We start from the raw sequence: 16,213 nt of genomic DNA on the forward strand, positions 1-16,213 counted from the left end.
GGGTCCGGGGATCGAGCCGTGCATCAGGCTCTGCACTCAGCATGGAGTCGGCTGGAAATTCTCTCTCCCTCTCCCTCTGCTCCGCCCCTGCTGCTTGCTCTCAAATAAACCAAATCCCACACGCACACAAAGGGACACCTGGGGGGCTCAGCGGTTGAGCACCTGCCTTTGGCCCAGGGCACCATCCTGGAGTCCCGGGATCGAGTCCCACGTCGGGCTCCCTGCATGGAGCCTGCTTCTCCCTCTGCCTGTGTCTCTGCCTCTCTGTATGTGTGTGTCTCTCATGAATAAATAAATAAAATCTTAAAAAAAAATCCAGGTAGAAGGCAGTGGCTGGGACCGGAATGACAGCCGAGGAGGTGGCAAGAGAGGGTCAGACGCCGGATGTATTCTACGTAAACAGGTGGGCCTGCTGATGGGCCGGGTGCTGGTGGTGTGCGGGCACCGGACCCCCCTCATTCCAAGCGCCTCCCACCCGCGGACGGTCCACGGGACTTGCTGCAGCTCTGCAGGCACGAGGCGCCCGGCTGCGCAGGGGGCGGACCGCGGGGCTCCTGACCTCGGGGCCGCGGGTCTGAACCTGGGATGTGAACCGGCAGGTACTGGGCGGAGAGCAGCGCGCAAGCCCGGACTCTCAGCACGGCCCCGGCCAGCCCTCGCGCTGCCCTCCGCAGCCCCGCAGCTTCCCAGCTCCGCGATGGCTCCTCGTGCCCCCTCCGTGGCCCAGGCCCCTCATCTGGGCGCTTAGTTCCTGTGTCTGTGCCCGGAGCCTCTTGCCGGCGGGCGGGCGGGCCTTCCTCTAAGCCGCCTGGGACTCGTCCACGCAGGCCCTGGAGGCTCTCGTTCTCTAAAGCCCAAGTCCAGGTGGGAGAAATGGTGCAGAAAACCTTGGAACATGAGGCCACAGGGACATGGAGGCAGACCCGGATCTGGGGCAGGCTGCGGCTCCCCGGAGGCACCAACCTTCTGGTTCCTCCGTCCTGAATCCCCTACTCTCGGGACGCAAGGGCCGAGCTATTTGTGTAAGAGTCAGGCCCTGGAATGTGTCCCGAGTTCTCTGGCCCCAGGTGCCCTGTGTGCAGGCCTAATAACAAGCTATGAAGAGCGCTGGAAAAGTCCCTTCCCCTCTCACATCTCTCTGCACATACACTACTGAGCATGCAGCTTAAAAAAAAAAAAAGAAAAACAACAAAAAACCTTTTATGTTATAGGGACGCCAGGCTGGCTGGGTCAGTGGAGCATGTGACTCTTGATCTTGGGATTGTGAGTTCCTTTTTTTTTTTCTTTTTTAAGAATTTTATTTATTTTTAAGATTTTATTTATTAATGAGAGATATATATAGAGAGAGAGGCAGAGTCACAGGCAGAGGGAGAAGCAGGCTCCATGCAGGGAGCCCGACACGGGACTCGATCCCGGACTCCAGGATCAGGTGGGATTGTGAGTTCTTTCACTACTACCTGTAATATTACCTGGTAACTGATCCAAAAGGAATAATTAGAATCCAGTCTAATGGATTAGAATCCAGTCTAATTCTTTTTTTTTCCAGTCTAATTCTAATGCAGCTGACACTGCAGCTAAGAGGAAAAACTCGTTTTATATACATACATACATATATATATATATATATATATATTTTTTTTTTTTTTTTTTTAATTTTGCTTTGGAAAGGCAATCACTGTCTCCAGCATCTGAGTAACATTTATCTTTCTTATTTGGATCTACAGCAGGAGACAGCCTTACAGCCCACAACGCGCTTTCTCACACATTATCTAAGCAACACAGCATGTGATAAAGTAGGTTCTTATTCCCATTTTACATTTGGGGAAATTGGGGCTGAGGAAGGCTGTGCGACATGTCCAAGGTAACACAATTATTTGGTGTCAGAGCTGGGACTTGGGCACAGGTCCTGGGCCTTAGGCAGTGGCCCTCCAGTGTGCCTGTCCCCTGCTGGGGTCTGGGAGGGGGCGAGGCCTGGGGCCGGGGAGGCAGGGAACTGGCTTCGAGGCCCAGTGGGGAAGCGAGCTGATGTCACTGGGGTGAGCAGCTCAACGCTTTTCAAGAAAAATGAAGTCAGGTCAGATGTGGACCCCCAGGAGCGGGACTGTCTGTGCACCGTGAGCGGGAAGGGTGGCGGTGGGCAGGCTGGGAGAGGGCCAAGGGGCAAGGGCGGAACAGGCAGTGGTGCTGTCCCGGCTGCAGCCCCAAGGACCTGGGAGAGCTGCCACGGTGTAGACGGACATGGTGATCTGCAAGAAAGGGTGGGGGCCTGATGCTGCCGCGGCCTGGGTCATGGGGGCCTGATGCTGCTGTGGCCTGGGTCACGGGGGCCTGATGCTGCTGTGGCCTGGGTCACGGGGTCCTGATGCTGCCCTGGCCTGGGTCACGGGGGCCGGATGTTGACCCCACCTGGGTCATGGGGGCCTGATGCTGACCCCACCTGGGTCACGGGGGCCTGATGCTGCCCTACCTGGGTCAGGGGGGCCTGATGCTGACCCCACCTGGGTCACGGGGGCCTGATGCTGCCCTACCTGGGTCAGGAGGGCCTGATGTTGTCCTGACCTGGGTCACGGGGGCCTGATGCTGACCCCACCTGGGTCACGGGGGCCTGATGCTGCCCTACCTGGGTCAGGGGGGCCTGATGCTGCCCCACCTGGGTCACGGGGGCCTGATGCTGCCCTACCTGGGTCACGGGGGCCTGATGCTGCCCTACCTGGGTCAGGAGGGCCTGATGTTGTCCTGACCTGGGTCACGGGGGCCTGATGCTGACCCCACCTGGGTCACGGGGGCCTGATGCTGCCCTACCTGGGTCAGGAGGGCCTGATGTTGTCCTGACCTGGGTCACGGGGGCCTGATGCTGACCCCACCTGGGTCACGGGGGCCTGATGCTGCCCTACCTGGGTCAGGGGGGCCTGATGCTGCCCCACCTGGGTCACGGGGGCCTGATGCTGCCCTACCTGGGTCAGGAGGGCCTGATGTTGTCCTGACCTGGGTCACGGGGGCCTGATGCTGACCCCACCTGGGTCACGGGGGCCTGATGCTGCCCCACCTGGGCCACCGGGCGCAGCGCTCCCTCCACGCAGCCGACTGCATCCGAAACCACGGCCCAGGTCCTCGCGGGGCTTTGCTCGGGGTGTGGGGTCAGCAGGCGGGGGTCCGCGGGGTCCGCCGGGAGGCCACTGCGGCAAGGTGACCACCGAGGCCCGCAGAGCCGGGGGGGGGGGGTAGTTGGGGGGACCGTGGGGGGCGGCGAAGCAGGTGGATCCGCGGTTCTGCGCCCGCCGCACACCTGTCCCGGAAAGACCCCCCAGTGGGTCGGTGGTGCCCTGGGGGCCGCCCCCTCCCTGCGCCCGCATCGTCCACGTGCAAGGGAGACCGTGGGGGAGCGACACGGGGGGGGGCGCTTCCCGGAGCAGCTCGGCAGGTGGAACCGAGGGGGCGGGGGCGGGGCGGAGGGGGCGGGGTGCGGGCGGGGGTCGGCGCAGGGCAGGGGGGCCACAGCCACGCAGGCCCGGGCCGCGACGCCGGGTGGTCGGGGGCGCCCGTCCTCGCCGTGGGTCGCGGCCCGCGGGGCCCGGGTCCGGGCGGCGACAGCGAGACGCGGGCGGGAGAACAATAGGACCCGGCGCGGGCGGGGGGAGGGGGGAGGGCGGGGGGAGGGCAGGGGGAGGGGCGGGGGCGCAGCTCCGGGCGGCGGCGGCTCGGTGCGGGGGCTCGGGCCCACCTGCCCAGGTCGGGGACCCCGCCCCCCGCCCCCGGCCCCGCGCCCCCCCCGCAGCGGGTCGCCCCCCCATCTACCTCCGACCCCTACGAAGTTGCCCCGATTGTCCCCTGGGGCTGGGATCCCCCGGGTTGTCCTTCCTCGGCCTACAGGGCTGAGCATCGCGTCTGCAGGCTCCTCCGCCTCCGCCGTCTACTGCAGGTGAACCGCGCCCGCACCTCCCGGCGTCACCACACCCAAGGGCGCAGCTCATCGGCACTAAGTACCTGCACGCGGCGCTGCAACCTCGGCCACTGTCGGCCCCGCGCCCCGCAAGGCTTCCCACAGCCACACCCAAACCGTGTCCCCCCTGAGCTAACTGCCCCAGGCCCTGGCAACCGCCACTGCACTTTCTGTGAATTTGGGGGCATCACCGTCGTATTTGCAAAGGCCGGGTTCCCCCTTTAGGAGGTTGGGGGCCCTGGCCGGGCCCTGGCCCCGAGAACAGCCAGTTACCAGATGTGCATTTCCAGGTGGTAAAACCTGCTCAAGTGAGAAAGACGGAAGGGAACTGAGAATGTTCAAGTGAGCGAGGTGCTGGGATGATTTTAGGTCGTGCAAAAAAAGAAAAAAAGACAAAACCCCCAAACTGCAGGTTTTAGTTTAACAACAAATTTAAAGGAAACAACGACAATCATGAAAGACTCAAAGGACCACAAAGCCTGCCTTCACCCACGTAGAGAACTGCAGGGCTGGAAAGTGGGGAGAACTGTCCCGGTTGGTGTTTGGTGTTCTACTAGCTACATGAAAAAAATAAAAAATGAAAATGAACACGGAAATGCTTAGCGAATTTATCAAAAATACTGTTTCAACATGTAATCCAGTTAAAATCGATGATCTCTCTCTCCCACCCTTTCCTTCAGACCTGGTCTTTCCACCGGGCTAGCCACATGCGAGTGCGCAACAGCCATTTAGGGCTACGGTGTTGGAACACGGCACACGGGCGTCAGGTTTGGGATCAAGACCCATATTCCAGGGCGCCTGGGGGGCTCAGTTGGTTAAGTGTCTGCCTTCAGCTCAGGATGGGGGGCCCCTGAGCCCCGAGTTGGGCTCCCCGCTCAGTGGGGAGCCTGCTTCACCCTCTCGTCCTTGTGCTCGCTGCGTCACTACGTCTGTCTCTCAAATAAATAAAACCTTTAAATAAATAAGACCCATATTCAATTCCTTTCTAGGCTGTGTGGGTCTCTCACCTGTTCCTTCGCTTAATGGTACTGACGGCAGCGCCCCCCTGTAGGCTGCGAGGGTCGACGGCACCGAAGCGTTTGCGACACATTCACCACATGCGATCATTATTAGTGGTAAATAAGGTGATTATTAATGTGAGATGAGATTTCGGTATCACTGTTACTATGACCTCATTCGTTTCCATCAGATGATGTGGCTTGCAGACGTCGCCAAGGGACAAAAGTAAAAGACAATGGGCAAACTGGGAAACCCTATCTGCGACACACAGGACTAACGCGGTGTTATTTTTGATGTGCAGGAAGTGCTTGCAAATAAATAAAATGAGGAATACGAATGGGAAATTCAAAAAAGACAAGCATCTGAAGTGATTTTTTCCCTAAAGGCCCATTTGAAGTTCAACTCTCCTAAGAATTGAGTGAAAATAAACCGAAGACCGTTGCTGAGTAGTAAATTGCCAACAACCAGATTTTTGTTGCATCTAATACTGAAGGAAGCGTGAAGGGGTCAGATCTCCTCAAATCCAGATATCCTGGGGTTCTGACGGACGGGGTTGCAGAGGATCGGGGTGCACAGGCTGAGCTCCAGCCGCAGGGGCACCAGCCGGGCAGCCTCGCCCCCATTTCCCCTCCCAGATGCGGCTGGACGGCGACTCGCACCAGCAGCTCTGATCGTTCTTATCACAGGTGCAGTCACCTGTATTTGCTTTGCTAATCGTCCCTCGCCACTAGTGTTGACATTTCTCATGGCTTCAAGTAGCCCCAACATTGTTGCAGATCTGGGCAGGCCTAACGCCCATTCTCCCTGGAGCCATAACCCTCCCGGATTATTCTTAGAGCTCTGGCTAACTCCTTCGAGAAGGCCCTACCTGCCAGCACAGTGAATGGAAACGTGGGGCCCCTTTTTCATAAAACAAGGGAAGTGGCTTTTCCTTTTCTTCTGCAATGTCTCAGTCTCAGGGTTTTCAATTTGCTATTTATTGCTGTGCCCTTAGGCACGGGGACACCTGGGCGGCAGGTGTAGACCCTAGCAGGTGCCGTGTGCCACCCTGACACCGTCCATTTCCCAGTCTAGGAAGCTTGGTCCCATGGGGGAACAGTCAGGGTGACCTAGGTGCTGGGCTCCTGCTCCCTGCACCCGAGGCAAGGATGCCCGCACAGCGGCTGCGGGACGGGGGTGGGGGCAACGGGACAGCAGAGCACTGTCCCCGGAGCCACGGAGCTGATCGGTCCTCAGTGCTAATAACCCGGGTCTTTTTCTTTTTTTTTTTAAAGATTTTATTTATTTATTCATGAGAGACATACAGAGAGAGAGAGAGAGAGGGGGGCAGAGACACAGGCAGAGGGAGAAGCAGGCTCCATGCAGGGAGCCCGACGTGGGACTCGATCCTGGGTCTCCAGGGTCATACCCTGGGCCGAAGGCAGGTGCCAAACCATTGAGCCACCCAGAGATCCCCCATAACCCGGGTCTTGAGCCAGGGGGCGTGGGGCCAGTCGGACCCACTCGAGGGGAGCTGACTGCGTGGGATCTCTGTCTCGGCCTCTCTCTCTGTGTCTCTCATGAATAAATAAATAAAATCTTTTTTTAAAAAAGAAGGGTTTGTCATGTCTCTGCTATGGTATGCTGTAAAGAGTCCCCCAGAGATGGGATCTCCTAATCCCCAGGACCTGTGACTATGTTACCTTCTAGAGCAAAAGTGACTTTGCAGGTGGGATTAAGGATCTTTATTTATTTTAAAACATCGTATTTATTTATTCATGAGAGACAGAGACACAGGCAGAGGGAGAAGCAGGGAGCCCGATTCGGGACTCGACCCCGGGACCCCAGGGTCACGCCGTGAGCCGAAGGCAGATGCTCTCAACCGCTGAGCCACGCAGGTGCCCTGTGATTAGGATCTTTAAAAGAGAATATCCGGGGATCCCTGGGTGGCGCAACGGTTTGGCGCCTGCCTTTGGCCCAGGGCGTGATCCTGGAGACCCGGGATCGAATCCCACGTCGGGCTCCCGGTGCATGGAGCCTGCTTCTTCCTCTGCCTGTGTCTCTGCCTCTCTCTCTCTCTCTCTGTGTGTGACTATCAGAAATAAATTAAAAAAAAGAGAATATCCGTGTGGGCCCAATGTAATCACAAGGGGCTGACGAGGAAGGGAAGAAGGCTGGAGAGAGAAAAAGTGACTGGAAGCTGCTATGTCACTGGCTTTGAAGACGGAGGATGGGGCTAAGGAATACAAGTGGCCCCGAGGAGCTGGAAAAGGCAAGGAAGCAGGTTCTCCCCCGGACTTCCAGAAGGAATGCAGACCTGCTGACACCTTGATTTTTAGACTTCTGGTCTCCAGAACTGTCAGATAATACATCTGTGTTCTTTTAAGCCACTAAATTTATGGTTACGGCAGCAATAGGAAACTAATACATCTGCTGAGAATTATTATTATTTTATATGTTTGTGATATGTGGAGCCCTGTAAAATACAAGTTCCAGAGTAGGGACCTGTCTTGCTTGGGTCTAAGCCCTAAAAAATATCAGGGCAGTACGCAGGGCAAAAATAAAGCAGGAAAGAGTGAATTAATTGTTTTATTTTTTAAAGCAGTGATCTAATTTCAAATGTAGAATCAAAGGCAATTGATAGAAAACCTCTTTTATTTTTTTCTGTAGGGGAGTGAGAGGCCAAGGGAGAGGGAAAGAAAATCTCAAGCTGACTCTGCACGGAGGTGGGGCTTGATCTCATGACCCTGAGATCATGGTCTAAGCTGAAATCAAGAGTCAGATGCTTAAACGGCAGAGCCACCCAGGCATCCTCAAACTTTTTTTTAAGGTTAGAAAATCACATAATTTCTTGTTGGAAAAGTTTGCAGACTGATAGCCTGATTACACTTAATGGAGTAACTCTAGAGCTAGTCCTTTGAAGTCAAGTCTAGAACAAAGAAAGAATGCTCACTATTTCATTTATTTATTGTTTAGTATTTTATTTTTAGGTACTCTCCACACCCAACATAGGCCTTGAACTTATACCGCCCCCTGCCCCAGATCAAGAGCTACATGCTCTACCAACTGAGCCAGCCAGGTGCCCCAGAATGCTCACTATTTTTTTTTTTACTATTTTTATTTTTTATTATTTTTTAAGATTTTGTTTACGAATTCATGAGAGACAGAGAACGAGAGGCAGACACACAGGCAGAGGGAGAAGCAGGCTCCATGCAGGGAGCCGGATGGGGGACTCCGTCCCAGGACCCCAGGATCAGGCCCTGGGCTGAAGGTGGCACTAACCCACTGAGCCACCTGGGGCTGCCCTGAATGCTCACTATTTTAAAACATCGGTGGGCTCCATGCTAGGCATAAGAGCCTAGTTAAAAATAAATAAATAAATAAATAAATAAATAAAACATTGTTCTAGGAATTTTAGCTACGTAAGACAAGAAAGAGAAATGAGAGCTCTAGATTATCTGGAAGAAAACAAAAGTACCAGTATCTGTGGATGGTATGCTACTTCACCTAAAAGCACAAGATGATTTTCTGCAAACATGAGAGGTAACAAGCAAATTCATAACATGTATATTATAATTACAAAATAGCTGCAAAATAAATATGCACAAAATGATAGGTTTTCCAGATGCCAATAATACACAGTTCGTAAATGGAACAGTCGGGGCGGCTGGCGGCTCAGTCCATTAAGCATCTGACTTCTGCTCAGGTCATGATCTCCGGGTCCTGGGCTCCCCACTCGGCGAGGAGTCTGCTTCTCCCTCTGCGCTCCCTCGCTGCCCCATGGCCTCTCTCTCTCTGCACCCCCACTCTCTCAAATAACTAAAGAAATAAAATCTTTCAAAGAAGTAACTAGAAAGACACAGGCCAAAACTTAGAGTAATTTTTTTGAGTGGTTAAGATCATAACCAATTTATATTTTTCTTTTTATTTATCTGGACTTCTAAAAACAACAAAAATGCACTGATTCAAGAAAAAGTATTTATGTATTTATTTTTTAAATATTTTATTTATTTGACAAAGAGAGAGAGCACAAGCAGGGAGAGCCGCAGGCAGAGGCAGAGGGTGAAGCAGGCTCCCCGCTGAGCAAGGAGCTGGATGCAAGGCTCCATCCCGGCCCCGGGGTCACGACCTGAGCTAAAGGCAGGTGCTTAACCGCTGAGCCACCCAGGTGTCCCTAAAAAAAGTATTTATTTTTTGAAAAATTTTTAAAGATGTATTTATTTATTCATGAGAGACAGATGGAAAGAGGCAGAGACACAGGCAGAGGGAGAAGCAAGCTCCACGCAGGGATGTGGGACTTTTTTTTACACCTGAGGCTGCAGGCGGTGCTAAACCACTGCGCCACCAGGGCTGCCCCACACCTGTCTTTAAAATCCATGCCCTGGGAGCCCACAGGGCGTGATCCTGGAGACCCGGGATCAAGTCCCACGTCGGGCTCCCTGTGTGGAGCCTGCTTCTCCCTCTGCCTCTGTCTCTCTGCGTGTCTCATTAATAAATAAAATCTTTAAAAAAAAGTGCCCTAATTTGTAATTTGAAATAACCTCAGTATCCCTCAGTGGGAACCAGTTAAATTATGGCATAACCATACACTGTAAAAGTGTGTAGCCATAAAAATAAAAAGGACAGTGCTCTCTATATTACTGATAAGGCAAAGTTTCAAAAATATAGTGTTAAGTGTGTGTGTGTGTGTGTGCAGGCGACCCCAAGAAGGTGTAGAAGATGTGTAGGATACGGTACCTTAAAGTTAAAATGGAATAAAGAGGAATATGTCTTTGTTTTAGCTTGTATATACGTACAAACATTAGAAGGATAAACAAAAACCTAAACACAGGCTCACCCATTTGAGGCGGGAGCAATGGGCAGACTGGGCATAGGAACCGGGCAGAGACTCTTCATTCTATACCTCTTCACATTTTTTCAGTTTTGAGTCATGTAGATGAATTACCTGTTCAAGAAGTAAACATATATAAAAGCAAAATAGGGGATCCCTGGGTGGCGCAGCGGTTTGGCGCCTGCCTTTGGCCCAGGGCGCGATCCTGGAGACCCGGGATCGAATCCCACGTCAGGCTCCCGGTGCATGGAGCCTGCTTCTCCCTCTGCCTGTGTCTCTGCCTCTCTCTCTCTCTCTCTGTGACTATCATAAATAAATAAAAATTAAAAAAAAATTAAAAAAAAATTAAAAAAAAAGCAAAATAGGGCAGCCCGGGTGGCTCAGCGGGTTAGCGCCGCCTTCAGCCCAGAGCCTGACCCCGGGGTCCCGGGATCAAGTCCCGCGTCAGGCTCCCTGCGTGGAGCCTGCTTCTCCCTCTGCCTGGGTCTCTGCCTCTCTCCGTGTCTCTCATGAATAAATAAATAAAATCTTAAAAAAAGAGAAAGCAAAACAAAGTAGAGCGAGGCTCCTGTGCTCTCTCTTCTCCCAGACCCTCGGACGCCCTGCGGGGAGTCTGCGCGCCCTCTTCACTGAGCGGCCCCCCAGCAGGTCCGAGGACGGCTTCGGCGCCCAGATCGGGGCCTGCCTCCCGGCCAGCAGCACCAGGCCAACCGCACTCTTTCCTCATCCCTGACTTAGAAAAATAAAACCAGGCAAATCCACTTGTCAGCATTTCTGAAGCCAGCTGCTAACCAATCCTCTTGTTGCCCTTTACTTCCTTTCCTCCTTTTTCCAGAAAAACCTGGAAAGCTCTGCTAAACTTTGCAAAATGCTTTAGCCGAGCTGGCGGCCTTGTTTTCCTTCTCTCCTTTGGCCTGTGTCATCCCCACAGGCAAGGACCGCGGTCTGAGTTCTCGCCAGCTCGCCCTGCGGGGCTCATCTCGGTGCCTTAAAAAAAAAAAAAAAAAAAGAAAAAGAAAAAGAATTCTGTATTTTCCTGAACCTACAAACCTCAAATTAGAGGTAATTTTGTACAACTCCCCACCCAAAGTAGCACATGCCACGTGTAAAATTCAGCAGAGTAGACGTACCCGGTTTAAAGGCACACCCCCTTGGTTCCCTTTGTCTAGCCGATCACCCGCGGGACGCTCTCAGGAAAGACCTGCTCTGGCCCCGGATCCCACGGGCAGCTCCGCGCTGGAGCCTGAAGCGCAGGGGGGGGGGGGGGCCGGGACGCCCCGGTTCAGTCATTCCCTGTCGTTGGCACCGCCACGCATCCGTGGCCGAGGGGGCCCTGCGCGGGGGACAGAAAGCCGCGGCAGCCTAGCGCCTGCCACCAGCCTCCCATAACCCCGGTCGGGCGCGGACAGCTCATAAACGTGTCTGGCCTCATTAGTTTTATTCTTTAAATCCACTTGCAAGGTCTCAGCTGCACCACTGAGTTGGGGACTGTTTCGTGGCTGTGAGTCAGAAGTAAGATTTACAGTCTCTCCCTGTCTCTCCCCCCCCTTTTTTTAAAGTTCTGGGGAAATCGCTTTTGTGTTGCAAATATCGCAGCAGCCAGGGGTCGAGCTGTAGGTGATGAGACCCACCTAAGACCTTCCAGGGCGTTCGCTCAGCCCCCGCGCTGTGCTAGCTTTCAGTTCCCAGCTCTCATCGGCTACGATTCTCTTGCTAACGTGCAGGCAACGGGAGGTGCACGCAGGCCCGTGTGCTCCACGACACGCTCTGCTTAAGTCACGCGGGAGCCTGAGAGCAAGTCACTCCCGGCGACGCTGAGCCTGGCGGGGGTCCAGGTGCCAGAACCGCAGCACACGGGGGGCTGGGCCCCAACTCCGCCGCTGGGCATGTTGAGTCTGCTAGCACGGAGCCTGCCGGCCGCCCCTCCACGCGTGCACGGGGTCAGCGGGGCCATTCCGCGAGTGTATCAGGGGACGGTGGCCGGCGGGGCAGGGCGCTGAGCACGCGGCCTGTCGGGCAGAAGAGGCTGCTGCACCCCGGGGCCGCCGGAGTCCCCCGGGAAGGAGGAGCCTCCCTGCTCAGTCGCCCGTTGGGACATCCTGGCCCTAACACAGGGTCTTTAACCGAACAGAAGACCACGGACAAGTGCAAACCGCCGGCCGCAGCCTCGAGGAGAGCGTCGAGCGCTTGCAGAGGACAGCAAGGTAGGTGTGCAGGTGGCCCCTGCGCCCCGGGCCCCACGGGCCGGCACCTAGCCTGTGACAAAGGGCAGGCTCGGGCTCGGTGCTGCCACCACGGGGGAGCGAACCGGCAGGCAGATCCCGAGCGCGGGTCACCAGGCCCCAGGGAGACGATCGGGGACAGGCTCCGCGCTGCAGGCGCCCCCGTGCCCGGCGCCCGTGCTGTCCCAGCGGCCACGCTTCCCCCTGCACCCCAGGGCCCGCACCCCGTCAGGGGACGCCAGCCCCCTCGGGCGCCAGGCAGTGCGGTGACCGCGGTGACCTTGGCAGCCCCGAGCGTCTGGCCCAGACTCCGAGCTCAGGTGGGCCTCGTAGGCCTGCAGCCCAGCGACCTCCTACGGCACCAGAGGCCCGGCCTCCCCTCTTCCGTCCCGGCCTGGCCCCCCCTATCCCCCCCAGCCCCCCTGCACCCCCCCCCACCCTCGCAGGAGGACGCTCCGCCCCGGCCTCGGCTCGGTCTTCCCGGCCACGAGGCCTGTTCACAGGCCAACTCTCCTGGGCCGTAACCGGCCAACCCCAAGCCACAGAAAAAGACCAAACTCTGTCCTTGCGCCTCTAGGTTACGGTGCCCGTAATTCATCTAAAATCGGGAGGATGGGGGCGCCCGGGGGCTCAGCGGTGGAGCGTCTGCCCTCGGCCCAGTGACCCGGGGGTCCCGGGATCGAGTCCCGCGTCGGGCTCCCCACAGGGAGCCTGCTTCTCTCGGCCTGGGTCTAGGCCTCCCTCTCTGGGTCTCTCAGGAATAAATAAAATCTTTAAAAAAAATTGGGAGTTAAACACCTCAGCACACTTCCGACTCCCACCCTTTGCTCTAACTTCCCCGTAGCACGTGCGCCCTCCCTGCCCCCCCCACCCGGACCGTGAACCTGCCCGAGGGACGGCTCCCGAGCGCCGTGTCCGTTTCCGGATCCGCGGGGCCTCGCTCGCCGCCTGCACGTGGGACTCAATAAATGTTGAATAAACAAACGGTGAATCCATAGCGGGTTTTTCCTTCCTTCCCTCTGGAGCCTGCCACGCCCTCTCCCGCCACGACAGTGTTTTCCCTTTGGCTTAACAGGTAAGGGACGGGGCGCCGGGTGGCCCGGGGCTGTGGCTGCCGTCGGCTCAGGGCACGATCCGGGGTCCTGGGTCGCAGCCCCGGGTCGGGCTCCCTGCTCTGCGGGCCCTGCTGGTCTTCCTCTCCCTCTGCCCTCCCACCACTCGCGCTGTCTCTGTCAGATAAATGCATAAAATCTTAAAAAAAAAATTAAGAAAAACAAACAAGCAAAAAAAAACCAGTGAAGGGATCAGCTGACCACATACTTCCCATCGGCCCTGGAGGGGAACTTCGGTCCCGGGGCAGCGGCACGGGCCCCCGACAGCTCTGTCTGCTCCAGCCTTCTGGGGGCACCATCCTTGGACCTCCCAACCCCATCTCACCTTCCTCCAAATCCACGCACGCGATGCCTGTATCACCCGCCACAGTCTGGCACTTTCGGCCTTGGGCTGATGATACAATTTTCCTGGACGTGACCACAACAGGAAAGCCAACAATGAGACCAGGACAGCATTTCCTTGGAAAGCTGGCTTCCCGGCCCTGCGCCCCTGCCGCCCGCCGGCCCCACAGGCCCACAGGCCCCGGCGAGGCAGAGCTTACCCCGTGAATCAGAGCAAGGACCCGGACCGGACCCGAGCCCTGCACCCTCAGGCTGGCCCATCGTCCCACCGCAAGGGGACCCACCTCTCAAACCTCCGTTAACTAAGCCCGCGCGGAGGCCGAGGGCCATACAGACAAAAGGCAGCGGGTGTGTGGGTTCCCACGAAGGGCAGCAGACGCTCAAGGGACTGGACCCCTTTAACCGCCCTGACTGGCTCGTGTCTTCCTCAGGTCTCGATTGCTCGCTAAATGTGGAACCTGGAGGGAAAGTACGGAACCGAGGTCGCCGCTCTCTTAGGGCACGGCCGCTGTTCCCCCTTCCAGAACCGTCTGACCAAGGGAATTACGGGGCCCAAGTCCCGAGTCAAGGCCTTCGGGTGCTGGGCCTTGCTTCTGTGCCCCAAGGATGGCCCGGCCCTGGTGTTCAGGTCTCCAAAACGCAATCCATCAGACCTAACCTAAATGGTTTTTAAGATTTTATTTACTTATTCATGAGACACACAGAGAGAGAGAGAGAGAGACACACACACACACACACACAGGCAGAGGGAGGAGCAGGCTCCCTGTGGGGAGCCCGATGTGGGACTGGATCCCGGGACTCCGGGGTCACGCCCTGGGCCGAAGGCAGGCGCTCTGCCGCTGAGCCCCCCAGGGATCCCACAGACCCAACCTAGATACAAGGCTTTCCAGCCCCTGCGCCCTGAGACCGCTCTCGGTCGTCCCGTCAGTGTTCGGGGTGTCCTCAGACTTAGGCGGCGCGTTTACAACCCGAAGGCTTGTGTCCCCGGGTGGCTAATCGGCCCTCGCGCGGATTTCCCTGGCCAGCGAGGAGGCTGTACTCGCCCAGACAGAAGACGCTCCTGCCACTGGACGACGGGCAGCCGTCTAGTCCGGCCCGAGATCTGCCGAGTCAGGCAGAAGGACGCCGGCCTTGGCAGCAAAGGGAAAGGAAAACCAAACGAAAGCGCCTACGCAGTGGCCCTGCTCCGGGCGCCCGTCTGCTCGCTCGAGCAGAAACTACCTGCCTCGCTCTGAGCCGGAGCATTAACGCACCAACCCCAGGGTTTTACGGAACTGGTCCTTGTTAGCTCGCCTCATCCTGGAAGTTCTCTCTTTTGCACTAGCCAAGCTCACGATTAAAAAAGAAAAAAAAAAAACAACACATGAAAACGGACACGGGCTTTCTGCCTTTGTTGCCTTCCTCCGGGTCCTGCAGTCCCGCCTGCACCCGCCGCAGCGGTGAGGCCGCCGGCCTTGCCGGAGAACGCGGCCGCCCCACGCGGGTCAGGGCCGGAGGCCACGGGCACCACGTTTCCGCCTTCTGCGTCGCCGACTGCGAATGAGCAGCGGTTGTGGAGGCAGCAGGTGCAGGGGGAGGTGGCTCCTGCCAGATGGAGCTAAGAAAAGGCCGGTCCGGTAGGCAGCAGGACTCCCTGAACACGCCCGGAGAGGCCAGGCGGGGAGGCTGCCTTCGGAGCCACAAATGCTGCCCTTTGTCCGTCCCTTGACCTGGTTTTGAAACAAAACAAAACAAAACAAAACAAACCCTGGTTTTGCTTTGATGGCCAGGGAGGGGGGCTTCCGAGGTGGGGGGGGACCGCCCTCACCTGTGCGCGAGGGTGTCCCAGGGCCCCAAGCGTCCCTGGCCCAGGGGAGAGCCCAGCACGCCGGGGCGCCCGCACAGCCCTCGTCCCCTTGCTGGGGACACGCAGCTCCCCAGGCGCAGGCGGGACCTCCCCGAGCGGCACCGCGGCGGAAACCAGGACGGCGGCTTGTGAGAACCCCGGCCCGGCGGGTGACACATGCTACATAAGCATCCGGGGATGCGTCAGGTGCGCTCCCTCCGCGACACGGCGTCTCCACCGGGTTGGGACAGCCTCGCGGAAGCCGCGGGGACTCGCCGGCCCGCCCGACCCGCGGGACTCCGAGGAGGCTCCGCGCAGGGCTGCCCTCCCGGCAGGTGCCTTCACGGGGTCGCGCCGCGGAAAACCCCAGTAAACACCCCCTTCTCACGAGGCCCCGGTTCCACCGACTGGGTCATGGTGCCCCCTGGGCCGGGGGGTGCGGGGGGTGCGGGGGGTGCGGGGGGTGGGAGGGCGGGGGCGGGGTCTTCCCCCAAGGCCGGGCAGGCCCTGAGCTCCTGCCAAAGGAAACGTTCGCTCCGGCTCCTGAAGACCTGCGCGCGGAGCCACCGGGTCCGGTCCTCACGGCCGGGATCAGGGCCAGAGCCGGGCACAGCGTGGAAACCAACTTGCACACTTCGACGGGCCATCGCCTGCCCGCGCCACGCCGGGGCCGGCCGCCGTATCCGGGGCGGGGCGGGGCGGGGCGGCCCGTATCTTACGGGAAAACACCGACGTTGGGGGTAACCCAACGCCTCGCTCCGGCACACGGGCAGCCGGCGAGCGCGGCCGGGCCTGGAACCCGCGCCCTCCCCGCGCCCGGCTCTCCCGCCCTCCCGCGCCGCGGGGCCCGCAGGCTGGGGGCGGGGCCATGGGGCGGGGGCGGGGCCAGCGCCGTCCGGGGGCGGGGCCACGGGCGGGGGCGGGGCCAGCGCGGCCGAGGAGCCGCCCGACCCCACGCGCTCC

General features: G+C 57.8%; 2 long non-coding RNA genes across 3 annotated transcripts; one reads left to right on the forward strand and one right to left on the reverse strand.

Moving 5' to 3' along the window:
* Window positions 1-1,784: 1,784 nt before the first annotated feature.
* LOC140600447 (uncharacterized) lies at window positions 1,785-11,518 on the reverse strand. 2 transcript variants are annotated; one of them, XR_012003723.1, is made up of 7 exons: window positions 11,381-11,518; window positions 10,880-10,992; window positions 9,756-10,736; window positions 3,796-4,497; window positions 3,017-3,286; window positions 2,621-2,924; window positions 1,785-2,246 (listed from the first exon to the last, which is right to left on the reverse strand). It is a non-coding gene; the product is annotated as an uncharacterized lncRNA (long non-coding RNA). The 2 variants fall into 2 exon arrangements; XR_012003722.1 differs by lacking the exons at window positions 1,785-2,246; window positions 2,621-2,924; window positions 3,017-3,286; window positions 3,796-4,497 and adding an exon at window positions 7,494-9,092.
* A 128-nt stretch (window positions 11,519-11,646) lies between these two features.
* LOC140600449 (uncharacterized) lies at window positions 11,647-12,964 on the forward strand. The gene is made up of 2 exons (XR_012003724.1): window positions 11,647-11,953; window positions 12,816-12,964. It is a non-coding gene; the product is annotated as an uncharacterized lncRNA (long non-coding RNA).
* The last annotated feature ends 3,249 nt before the right edge of the window (window positions 12,965-16,213 follow it).

This window comes from Canis lupus, chromosome 11, assembly GCF_048164855.1.
Source record: "Canis lupus baileyi chromosome 11, mCanLup2.hap1, whole genome shotgun sequence".
NCBI classification, from domain to species: Eukaryota; Metazoa; Chordata; class Mammalia; order Carnivora; family Canidae; genus Canis; species Canis lupus.